Source organism: Phoca vitulina, unplaced genomic scaffold (assembly GCF_004348235.1).
Source record: "Phoca vitulina isolate PV1807 unplaced genomic scaffold, GSC_HSeal_1.0 scaffold71, whole genome shotgun sequence".
NCBI classification, from domain to species: domain Eukaryota; kingdom Metazoa; phylum Chordata; class Mammalia; order Carnivora; family Phocidae; genus Phoca; species Phoca vitulina.
Window position 1 is genome coordinate 1 of NW_022589774.1, and position 11,048 is coordinate 11,048.

Below are 11,048 nucleotides of genomic sequence, written 5' to 3' on the forward strand. Positions count from 1 at the left end.
TATTACTGGACAAGAAGAATGCTGGTCACATACAAATTTATAATATATTATGATGCTACCTTTAATGGGAAACATTCATTTATATAAGGAAAAGGAAATTACAAGGGTTTTTATACAAAGGTGAAAAATCAAAACCTATGAATTCAGAGGTCTTTAAACTTTATTTCTCTCTCTTTTTTTTTTTATTTCCATTTTTTTTTTTCTAGGACCTCCCCCAAGTCCTGGTGATGAATCAACACCTGAAGACACTGGGACTTTAGGTACTATTTTGGTTATTAATAGCCTTGCATTATTAGACCCTAGAGTTCTACATGTAAATACCATATTTCAATTACTTGTAGTTAGAGAAGAAACAGCGTGTGTGTCACAAATTGGTAAAAATTGACATTTGGAGTTATTTTAATAGTGTAGATACCATGGCAGATGTAAGCAGCAGTATGTGTGAGTACATGCAGACAATATAGTTTTTAAGAGGTGCCCCCTCCCCAAATCGGATTCCTAGTAGGGTGAGGTACCTTTCTTAAATTCTATGATTATATATAGGTTAAAATACATACAACATAACTTGCTATCCATATGGTAGTGTTATTTTTTTATGAATTTGTAGATCAATTTTCTTTCTACTTGTCCCTTGTATACATAAGCCTTAAAGTACTATAGATTGGATTAATTTTTTCTGTAACATGCTGGTGTGGCAAACTTTATGTAGGCTCACATAGTTCACACAATGTATGTTAAAGAAAATGAAAAAAAGTATAGTTGTGACAGTTAAAGATTTCTTGATAAGTAAATGAAGGGAATTGTCTATTAGTTTTATTTGTATCAGACTTAAACATGACATTTTATGCTTTGACTTCCAGAAATTTAATATAAATAATGGCAGTTTAGAAGCAGAGGTATTCCTGACATCATTGCTAAGAATTAAGATTTTGTAGTATGTATTTATTTCTCAATGGGTAGTCAAAAATGCATGTTTAAGTTTCTCTGCATTATTTGCATGCATGTGCCCTGGTGTTTCATTTACATACTTAGACTCTCCTTGGTAATAAGGATTATGTCTTGGTGTTAGGGGGTGGAAGATCAGAAGGGGTTGTTGATAAGATAAAGTATGATTTTGAAGATTCGGCAGCTAACATCTGTGTGATAGATGGGTGAAACTTTATTTATGACTTAGTCCACAGACCCCACTTTTGTGTAAAAAATAGGAATTTCTACCAAAATCACAAATGATAGAATGAATACTGAACGAAACCAACTCTAATGGAGTAATACATTTTGAAACCGTTTCCTTCTAATCTACTACTGAATTCTAATTGTCCTAGTAAGCTGTACTAACCTGATATGGTAACTACAGCACAAAACAGTCAAAAGTGAAGTCTTACAAGGTGGAGCCTGAACGTAGGATCTGATTCCAAGGGTTCTGTGATCAGAACTAGTGCTCATGCTAAAACTAGACTGAGGAAGAACTTCTTTGCTGTAGCGTATAGATGATCTGATCAAAATTAAATGCAACTACACTCGGGAACCTCGGGGACAATCTTCAAACTGTTTTCATTTTTTTCCCAGGCAAAGGAACCATCGCTGTGATTGTTCTTTCTGTTTGTAAGTAGCCCAAACTTTGATGCCACTTAAGTAAAAGTATTACTCTGAAAACGTGCATTATTTTAAAATTTATTTAATTAAATGATTTTTAATTTAACTTTTCAGTTTCTATAGTTTATATAACTTGAAATGAAGTCCACCAGTCTAGAATAGCCTGACCTTGTATATGATACACTACGTTTTGCTGGTGAATGTATATTCTTTTACACTGTACATGTCCACTTAGTAACAAATCCTAAATACTACATGTGTTTTCAGGATAATTGGTCATGAGTTTGCGTCCCAAAGATGCTTTGATAATTTTCTAAACTAAGCAAGGATTCTTCTCTGGCTTCCTGTGGACTATTCAAGTGACTCCAGGGAATGGGCTTTAGATAGTAAAAGAGTCCAGATGGAATATAAATAGATATGTGCTTAAATAAAATAACATCTTCTAACTACTGAAATGCAACCAACACTTACTTATTTCTGCTGCTAAATTTTGAATCTTGACAAGCAGCTCTCAGTTATGTATTATTTGTCTCCTGGTCTCTTGCAGTTGCTGGCCTCGTACTACTTGGCTACGTCCTGTACAGATTTTATCGACACAAGAAGAAAGGGTAAATCAAAGCATGTTCCTTCTAACTCATGGTCCTTCTCACTCTTGACGTCATTTTGTGCAGCTTTTCTGTTTGTCCCGCATACTGTCTTTTTTTCGAAACTGTGCCTGCATGAGCGCACCATCCTGGTTGCATGTGTTTACTGAAACGACCTCAGGCTGCTCTTACTGCCCCTGAAGTCAGAGGACTCTGTGCAGAGTGGCCGTGCCTATTAGGACTGCAAGAAACGTTTCTGTGGGATTTGAGAGTTAGGTTCTGTAGCAAGTCACGGACCATTATGGGGCCTTCCCCACCCAGCTTTACCCTGTGTCCTACACTGGACTGGTGGCCAAGATGAAATTTAGAACGGCTCACTGTGGAGGCTTGCACAGTTGTATTCCTCGGAATTTGTATGATGAAAGTTTCCGTTTGTCTGTGTAATTAGGTAATTGTAAGAAGCTACGTAGGTTCTCATTCACATACCCAATTTGATTTGTTTTTATGTAGAGTTGTTACTTATATTTGCTGACCTGGGGAAGGAAAAACAGCACTATTTGATTTCCCTCTTATGTTCTCTTAATTTACTAGGTTGCAGTAAAACTGTTGGGGTTGCTGACAGGGGTAAGATTTACAAAGCACCTCATTATTAACTTTATCTGTGTTTTAATCTATAAAAATGAAAAGTGGGGAATCTTAAGATAGAAAAAAATGTACAAGTATATATCTTCTGAGCAGAATAGGGGTTTTAAGCATCAGACTTAAATCTTAAATAATTTTCAATTTATTAAAGACTTGGAATAAATCCTGGAACATAGACCAAATTAGATGCTTTGAAATTTCTGATCTTTAGTGATTTATTTCCCTATAGCTTTGAAATCAAACTAATAATTTTAAGACTTTTGGTATTCATGGTTTTATGGAATATATTTTCCCATATATTAATCATCTGGCTTAGGCTATGTAATAAAAGTACATTATTTACTTATAAAGAGCTCAGACTTTTAAAATATTACTTATTTTTTTTTAAGATTTATTTATTTATTTGAGAGAGAGAGAGAGCACACAAGCATGAGGGGCAGAGGGAGAAGGAGAGAGAATCTCAAGCAGACTCCATGCGGAGCCTGACTTGGGGCTCAGCCTCACTACCCTGAATCAGGACCTGAGCCGAAACCGAGAGTCGAAGGCTTAACTGGCTGAACCACCCAGGCCCCCCTACTTAATTACTATTTCTAAATACCCACCATGCCTTCATTTGAGTCTTCAATCTTATATTTGTAGAACACATGATATGCATATTTGATTGCTAAATCAGCAGTATATTTTTAAAATTACATATACACAGCACTCTGAGTAGGAAATACTATCAGAAATATTTTTGCAAGTCCAGAAGTTTTATAGGTTCTCAAAAAAACAAAACAGAACAAAATAGCTCTCTGCTCCTTTGTTTAAAACAACACTGCATCAAAATACATACAGGTTCCTTAACAAGTGTTCATGAGACTCTCTCGAGCTACCAGTTAATGGGTCTTTTAAAGCTGAACAATTACGTGAGCAGTGTACCCCAGATGAAGGATTTCAGTAGCATTAGTGATCTGAGATCCCATGTCTCTGAGTTACCAGGCTGGAGACTATTATCGATGCACCCATATTCTTGAAATTTGAAGAAACACCATCAAACTTAATGGTAAAATTTTCTCCTGTTTAAAGTAATTGGATTTTCTAAAGACACCACATCTCTGCGTATGTTTTTAAAAAGTGTGTGGGCTAATATTTAACTTTATATTGCTTTAAAAAAAAAAAGTAAAGATTTCTGTTAGATTCTTTGTAGTGCCTAATGTCCATCACCTTTCTCCCTGAAACTGAGTGTTGTTGCCTTAGAAACTTCCCTAAGAGACTATGAAGTGTATGTTCCTAGGGGGTAGCTCTGGAAGCAGGGCACTAGGCACAGACCGTCCCAAATTGCGGCCAAAACTTGGTACAAAATGGATTTTGATTTAAACTTGTATTTGTGATGACTTGGGAACACAGTTACCCTTCCGTGGCCTCCATCCCAAAGTACAAACATCGTGTAAGTCGTCATTTTTCAGGCCATCAAACGTCTCTGAACGATTTGATGAACGTGGCCCCACGCTGAAGGGTTCTGCGAGAGTTGTCTGTTCCTTAGTCTCAGCTAGGAATAGAATGGGATCCCGGGCGCGTGAAATGGGCCCACCCACACACCTCTTCCTCTTTCCTTCCGGTTTCCTTCCTTACCTCATTTGCTGCCATACTTTCTCATCCGGGGATCATCGGCTCTTGCCTGGTGCTTTGCTACTGCTTGAGTCGTGTCTGGCTTGGCAAGACTGTGCGGCTCCAGAAAACACATGCCTTTGCTGGACATCAGTGTGTTCACATGTGGGTGGTGATTTTCGTTTCATAAATGTATGATTCTCTCTACTCTGGTGACATTATCCCTGGAGAAGCGAGAGTTTGCTGAAGTCCATTAGAATTATTTACATACTTTATGTGTTTTATTACCGGTGACTCAATAGTTCTCCTGGTTTTTTTCTGTTAAGAATATTTATTATTTGGTAGAACTTAAACCTATTTTTATAATAATGACTGAGCCAGTAACTTTGTAATTTTTAAGCCGTCAGTACTTAAATGAAGGTTATAGAGGTTGGGGATTCACTCCATCGAGTGGCCAGATCAGGCAGCGGGGAGCGTAGCGACATGGGGCAAACAACCGAAGGCTCAGATCAACTTGAACATTTTTCTACTTGGCTCTCCAATTCTTGAGCTTTCAACAAGCTCTTCAAAATATTTTAAACAACCAATAAATAACAAAGAATTGTGTAGTCGAGAGAGCAAACTTTAGATCCATCCCAGAAAAATGGGATGTCAGGTAATAAGTTTTATAGAGGTCATTCCTCGGGGGGGAAAGCAGATGTGCCTCAGGAAGAAACTGTACCCGATGTGAAAGTCAAGATGCATCTGAAAATGTCTGCCTTGTCATAAAATTGACTTCTCAGACAATATTGCATGCTGTGGGTATTCCCGCTAAATCTAAGGTGTGAGAGACAAGGACCCTTTGTCCTCACAGAGAGTTTACATTATTCGCATCAGGCTAAATGGTTTCAGGGGTAAACAGATTGCACAGAAATTTAGAATCTGTTCATCTACTGGGTGACCTATAAGATGTCAATGTCAAAGTAGCTTCTTGCACAAAATTCCTGTTTCACATTCCTAAATGAAAATCAGAAAAGTCATCATTGATGAATCTAAATGTCAGCTGTGCTTCCATTTTCCTGTCATTGATTTTATCCCACTTATTATGCCGCTCTGCTGCCTTTTGGTTTGATGTGACTATTTTATTTAGCCCTTTTCCCTTCCTCTGTTCAGCACATACCAAACTGGTGAGAGCCACAGAGAAGTAAAATTTAATTCTCTCTGAGAAGAAGAGATGAGAGAAAGGTTTGCTTTTATCGTTAAAAGGTATCGGCTTTGTGTGTTTCTTTTAAGAGATGTCCTTTCTAGAACAGAAAACAGTCAATGAATATTTAGATATCAATACTCTGAACTAAGATATGTTGGCAGTAAACATCAAGGAGGATTCCTGTGCCCTTTGCTAAATTATTGATGTTTTTATACCATTCCTGTTTTAAATAACATGTCCTGGCAGGCGTTTACTTTGACATCGGCCCCAACTGAGTAATGTCCCCGTTGTCCTTTTATCAGATTGTCAGGCTCCCTCAACCACCTAGTAGTTGTGAATCCAAAAGTGCAGAAATTTTTTAGCCCGGTGGGAAATAATCATAGAATCTGCTCATTTTAAGTGCAGGGAGGAAAAAGACCCTTTTTCAGAAACCAAAATATATTTTACTTAATTTTGTAAAAGAAGCATTCAAAAAAAAAATTCAGTTTCAACTTGTAAATATTAACTTTAAAGGCACTTACCTGTTTTCCATGAACAGAATATCTTTAATGTGTGAAAGAGAAACCAACCAAAAAATCCTTAGATTTTGAAAAACTATGAATTGCATTGCCTTAGACCCTTTGAGCCTCACTGCCCTCTGTCCTAATGAAATGAATTGGAAGTGTTCCTCCCTTTGTGCCAGAATGTGTGTCTACACAGCCGGGAAGAGAGGAGATATGTATCCCCCTACTTATAATGTGAGGTGCTACCCCACATTACAGTCAGGAGTTTGGGAGCACACTCTACAGAGGCCAATTAGGAAGGGCCATTTCTTGGTCAAAGCAGAGTGGTGTCTTGGGTCCCAGGAGCAAAGGGGAAGACGGAACATACCAACCGAAGTGGCAGTAGGGGCCTCCCCAGTCCTGTGAATCTTCCTGGTCTCTTAGGATTCCTTTGAGGCTAAAGCCAACCAGGAAGGTAGATTTCAGTCTGTCGTGAGCTCCAAGGTGTCTGTAAACATTGGAAGGTCATATAATGGATGGTGAAGGTAATATAAGACATCTGTAATTAGTAATCCAGGGTTAGATGTTCACCATCTTTAAATTGCTTCGTTGTTCTATCAAATAAGTGTTTCCTAAAAGTTAGGTGAGTCCTTTTTATCTTTCTCCTCTCTTGGATTCTATTTAAAATTCTACTAGAAGAAAAGGATTCCACCACCACACAAACCAAAGAAGTATTGACTCCAAAAAGTAGAAAAAGATGGCAGTCTCAGAGAATTCACTGATAGTCCTAACTCACAATATAAAATGGCTCCCAGTAGTCCTCAGGAAATTGCTCGATCACAAGTGTATTTTTGGGACGGTGGTGGCTCATGTGATGGCGTCCCCCAGAGAAAGAAGTACTAGGGTATCCAAAACTGACATGGTTAGCTGTTAGGTTGGGTAGGCATCCCTGAAGGGGTCACTGGGCCACGCGGACTGGTGAACCACTGACTCATCCACGGTGAGTTTTCATCTTTCCGTTCTAGTCATTTTACTAAGGCAGGGACTAGACCTGCGTTTTCCAATTCAATAGTCGATAGTCCCGTGTGGTTACTGAGGACTTCCCAGGGGCTAGTCCTCTGTAAGTTGTCCTGTAAGTGTAAAATACACACCAGACTTTAAGACTTAGTACAAAAAATGTAAAATAACACATATATTGGGTTAAAGTAAAATACATTTAAATTAACTTCGCTAGCTTCTTTTAACTTTTTTTAAATGTTTCTAAAAAATGTAAAGTTACCCATGTGACTCATAGTATATTTCTTTGGAAAGCATTGGGCTAGAATAACAGGTTTTAGAAAGATGTCTATTGTTACCATAAAATTGTGATGTTATCCTTAGTTATTTAGGAGAATATCTTAGTGAAACACATGATTTCCTTGACCATGAGGGCTAAATGGGGCATTATTGAGCTTGAAGGCTGGTGAAATTGTTACCTTTTCAAAAGTTTCATCTCAGAGCCAGATTTAAAATTTTAGTATTAGGAAAATAAGTGTTTCTCTCCAGTCTTCCCCATTAGTCTTTGTTTTAATTGAAATGAGAAAATCTTTACTAAGTACTTTGTATCATACTGCTCTATTGTTTTGGAATCAAAAATATAATACAGGGATAGAAGGGTTTCTGGAGTGAGAGTAATTGGACATTTGAAATTATTTTTTAAAAATCATTTATTTCCTAGTTCATGCACTCCTATAGTTGTTTTTTTCAATTGTCAACTTTCTAAATAGATTTTGGAATTGAATTTATGTACTTAATTATGTTTATCTTTGATACTTTTTGCCTCGCCTTCTAGGAGAAGAGACATGAGGGCCGAATACAGTGCATGCCAGGATAAGTGAGCTATGTCAGCAGAGCACTAACTGGTTTCTCCACACCGGTTTATCCTTTGAGATCTACAATAAATTCACACAGCTTCTATGGAAAACAGTATAAATGTTCCTCAAAAAATTAAGAATAGAGAATCACCAGATGATCCCGCAATTCCACTCATGGGTATATATTCAAAGGAAACAAAACAACTGTGTAGTACTCTGTTTACTGCAGCATTATTTACAAGAGCCAAGACACAGAAACAACCTAAGTGTCCCTGGAGGGATGAATTCTGAAAGAAAACGTGCTATGCAAATATGGCAGCATACTATTCAACCATAAAAAAGAAGGAAATCTTGCTGTTGAGGACAAAATATATGGACACTCTGGGCGTTTTGCTAAGTGAAATAAAAGTCAAAGAGAAAGACAAATACTGTAGGATCTTACTTATTGTAGGATCTAAAAACAAACAACAAAAAACTCCTAGAAACAGAAACCAGATTGGTGGTTGCTGGGGGGTGGGGGACAGAATTGGGTGAAGGGGGTCAAAGGGGACAAACTTCCAGTTTTAAGATTAGTAAATATTGGGGTAGAATTAATGTGCAGGCTGGTGACTGTCAGCAGTGTTGCTATATTGTATATTGGCAAGTGGCTAAGATTAGATCTTAAAAATTCTGATCAGGAAGACAAAAATTTTTGTAACTGAGGTGCTATCAACTAAATTCACTGTGGTGATCATTTCTCAATGTATACGTTATCAATTCATGCTATACATCTTAAATATATACAGTGTTATATGTCAGTTACATCAATAAAACCAGAAGGGGGAAAAATCTACAAAAATTATTGTCTAGGTTTTTTTTCACTCTTATGAATGCAACCATTAAGCCATAATGCTAGCATTTTAAGTGGTTTGAATGTACTCACCATCCTTTGATGCTGCTTTGAACAGTGTATGAATTTGGGTATGAACCTCCGGCCTGTTTTCCCTTGAATAACACTTGCATTTATAGGACAACTTAACACAGTATCCCTGGTAGTATTTAGGTGGGAAGATAATTTTTTTTAATGAAATACCCAAATTTAGAAAATCATTGTGCAAGATAAATTACATTTCATTTGTAAAGAAGGAGATTTTGAAATCCTTTTTGTTCAAAGATTGAGAAGTCTTGATTCATTCTTTCAACAACTCTAAAATGTGTTTTATATATTGTTTCGTGTAAAAAGCCTTACAAATATGTGTATTCTACTTCTGCCCTTAACGTTAAAAACAGGAACACTGAAAACTGGGATTTTGAACAAGTTTGGCTTCCTTAACTAAGAATATTATTGGAAAATACTCTAAATGGGGTAGAATTCTGTATGTTTTTTTTTTTTTAACTATTTGTAATTTCTTGGTGATTTAAGGAAGCTATAAAGTGTATGGTATTTGTGCTTCATTTTTTAAAACATCGATAAGCAGTCTGCATGAGGGGTTCAGAATCTATTGCAAACTCCTGAACATCAGGGAGCCCTCGCTCTCGTAGCAAGAATTCGCCCGCCGGTGCTAGAGTGAACACTGTGGCCTTGCAGTTTCCCTAAGAGGATTCTGCTCTTTGGGAAAATTAGATTCCACTCCGAATTCTGGCAATGGGTCCTCTTCTCCCCGTACTTGAATAAAGAGAGGTCTTACTTTAGACAACGTCGTGTAAACGGGGTGAGTTTTGCAGGAACGTATCCATCAGATAAGCTCAGGTTGTATCAGAATCTGAGTGTTTAGGGGCATCTCACCTTATGTGCTAACAGCAGAGTAAAAATTAAGCCACATATTTCAGAGAAGGAAACAGTGCCTGCCGTTGCTCGTGCAAAGGGACAGAAAAAACCAACAGCTGAGGTAGCACTGGATGCTCAGCTGGGACAGACTGTGGCCTCCGCGTCCTCACCCCAGGCAGGCTCTCTTTCGGAGAAGCCCAGGGGGGACGGCCACTCGAACTCCCATGACACTTCTACAAGTTTCGTTTTGCACTTTTCCGTTTAGTAGCGCAAATTAGGCCAAAGAAACGTTGCCCGGAGAAGGATATGGTTGGGAATCAAGCGTGGACCATGTTTGTGATGCACTGAAGTGTTCCTTCCCCCTGGGATCCGGGGGGACTTGGGGAAGATGAGCTTGAGCAGAAGCAGGAATTCGGAATTCAGAACGGAGGTGAAGCTGTACCACCAGCCCCACCGTCGTATACTTTTCGGGGACGTAGCACTTGCTTCGAAGCAAGGGATGGCTGTACTGTTTATTTTTAACCAGCCGAATTGAATATTTGCCAACCAAAGATTGTTAGGCTTTCGAAAATAAATGGACTTGTGTAGTAGTTTCTGCTTCAAATTTAGTTTTTTCATTTTAGTAGATTTATATGGGAAATTGATATAAATGTGTAAATACAAATTATGCTCTTTGTCAAACAACTTGTCAATCACCTAACATAAGGGGAAAACAGTTTTCTCTAGGAAAGTTTCTGTAATGACATAAAAAAGCATATGTATATCTAAAAGTTTGTTAAAACTGTAAGAATGTATTTGCAGTGAAATGAGAAGTCCCATGTATCGGGGTCTGTATTGTTCATTTTTTGAACACCGGACCTTCAAATGTTGTAAAAAATAAAATGTAGATTGGAGAATTTTCACTTGTGATGATGCGTTATTTCGAGCATGCTTTATCTCAGAGGACGTATGCTTGTCCCTCGGGCCCAGCTTCTCTAAGCATTCCACTCCTGCCCCTCACAGCCCAGGGCCTTAGATGTGTCAGGGCTCCTCTCCCAGCCCAGCCCGGGCCTCTCCTGCCCAGAGGTGTTCAGCCACAGCACATGACCTACAGCATGAAGTCCAAGTTGCTTCGCGTGCTCCTTGAAGGTTTCCTACAAATAAGTCCCAACTCTTCTGCCTCAGACTTCTTTTGCTCCATGTACTTCTTCAAATAAGCTGCTGTCCGCCAAGCAGACCATCTGCCCCGAGTGCTCTGCTGAGCTCCTGGTTCACAGCTGCCCGTAGCCCTTCCGGTCCTGCTGGGTCCTGGGCATCTTTCAAGGCTCAGCTCCTACACTCCAACCAGTGAAGCTTTTCCTGATTCCCCAGCTCTCAGAGCCTTTGTGATTA

The 11,048-nt window shown here is 38.5% G+C and overlaps 1 long non-coding RNA gene across 1 annotated transcript; it reads left to right on the forward strand.

Moving 5' to 3' along the window:
• Nucleotides 1-6: 6 nt before the first annotated feature.
• On the forward strand, nucleotides 7-10,579 carry LOC116624929. Its single transcript, XR_004297973.1, has 4 exons — nucleotides 7-260; nucleotides 1,567-1,602; nucleotides 2,141-2,201; nucleotides 7,909-10,579. It is a non-coding gene; the product is annotated as an uncharacterized LOC116624929 (long non-coding RNA).
• The last annotated feature ends 469 nt before the right edge of the window (nucleotides 10,580-11,048 follow it).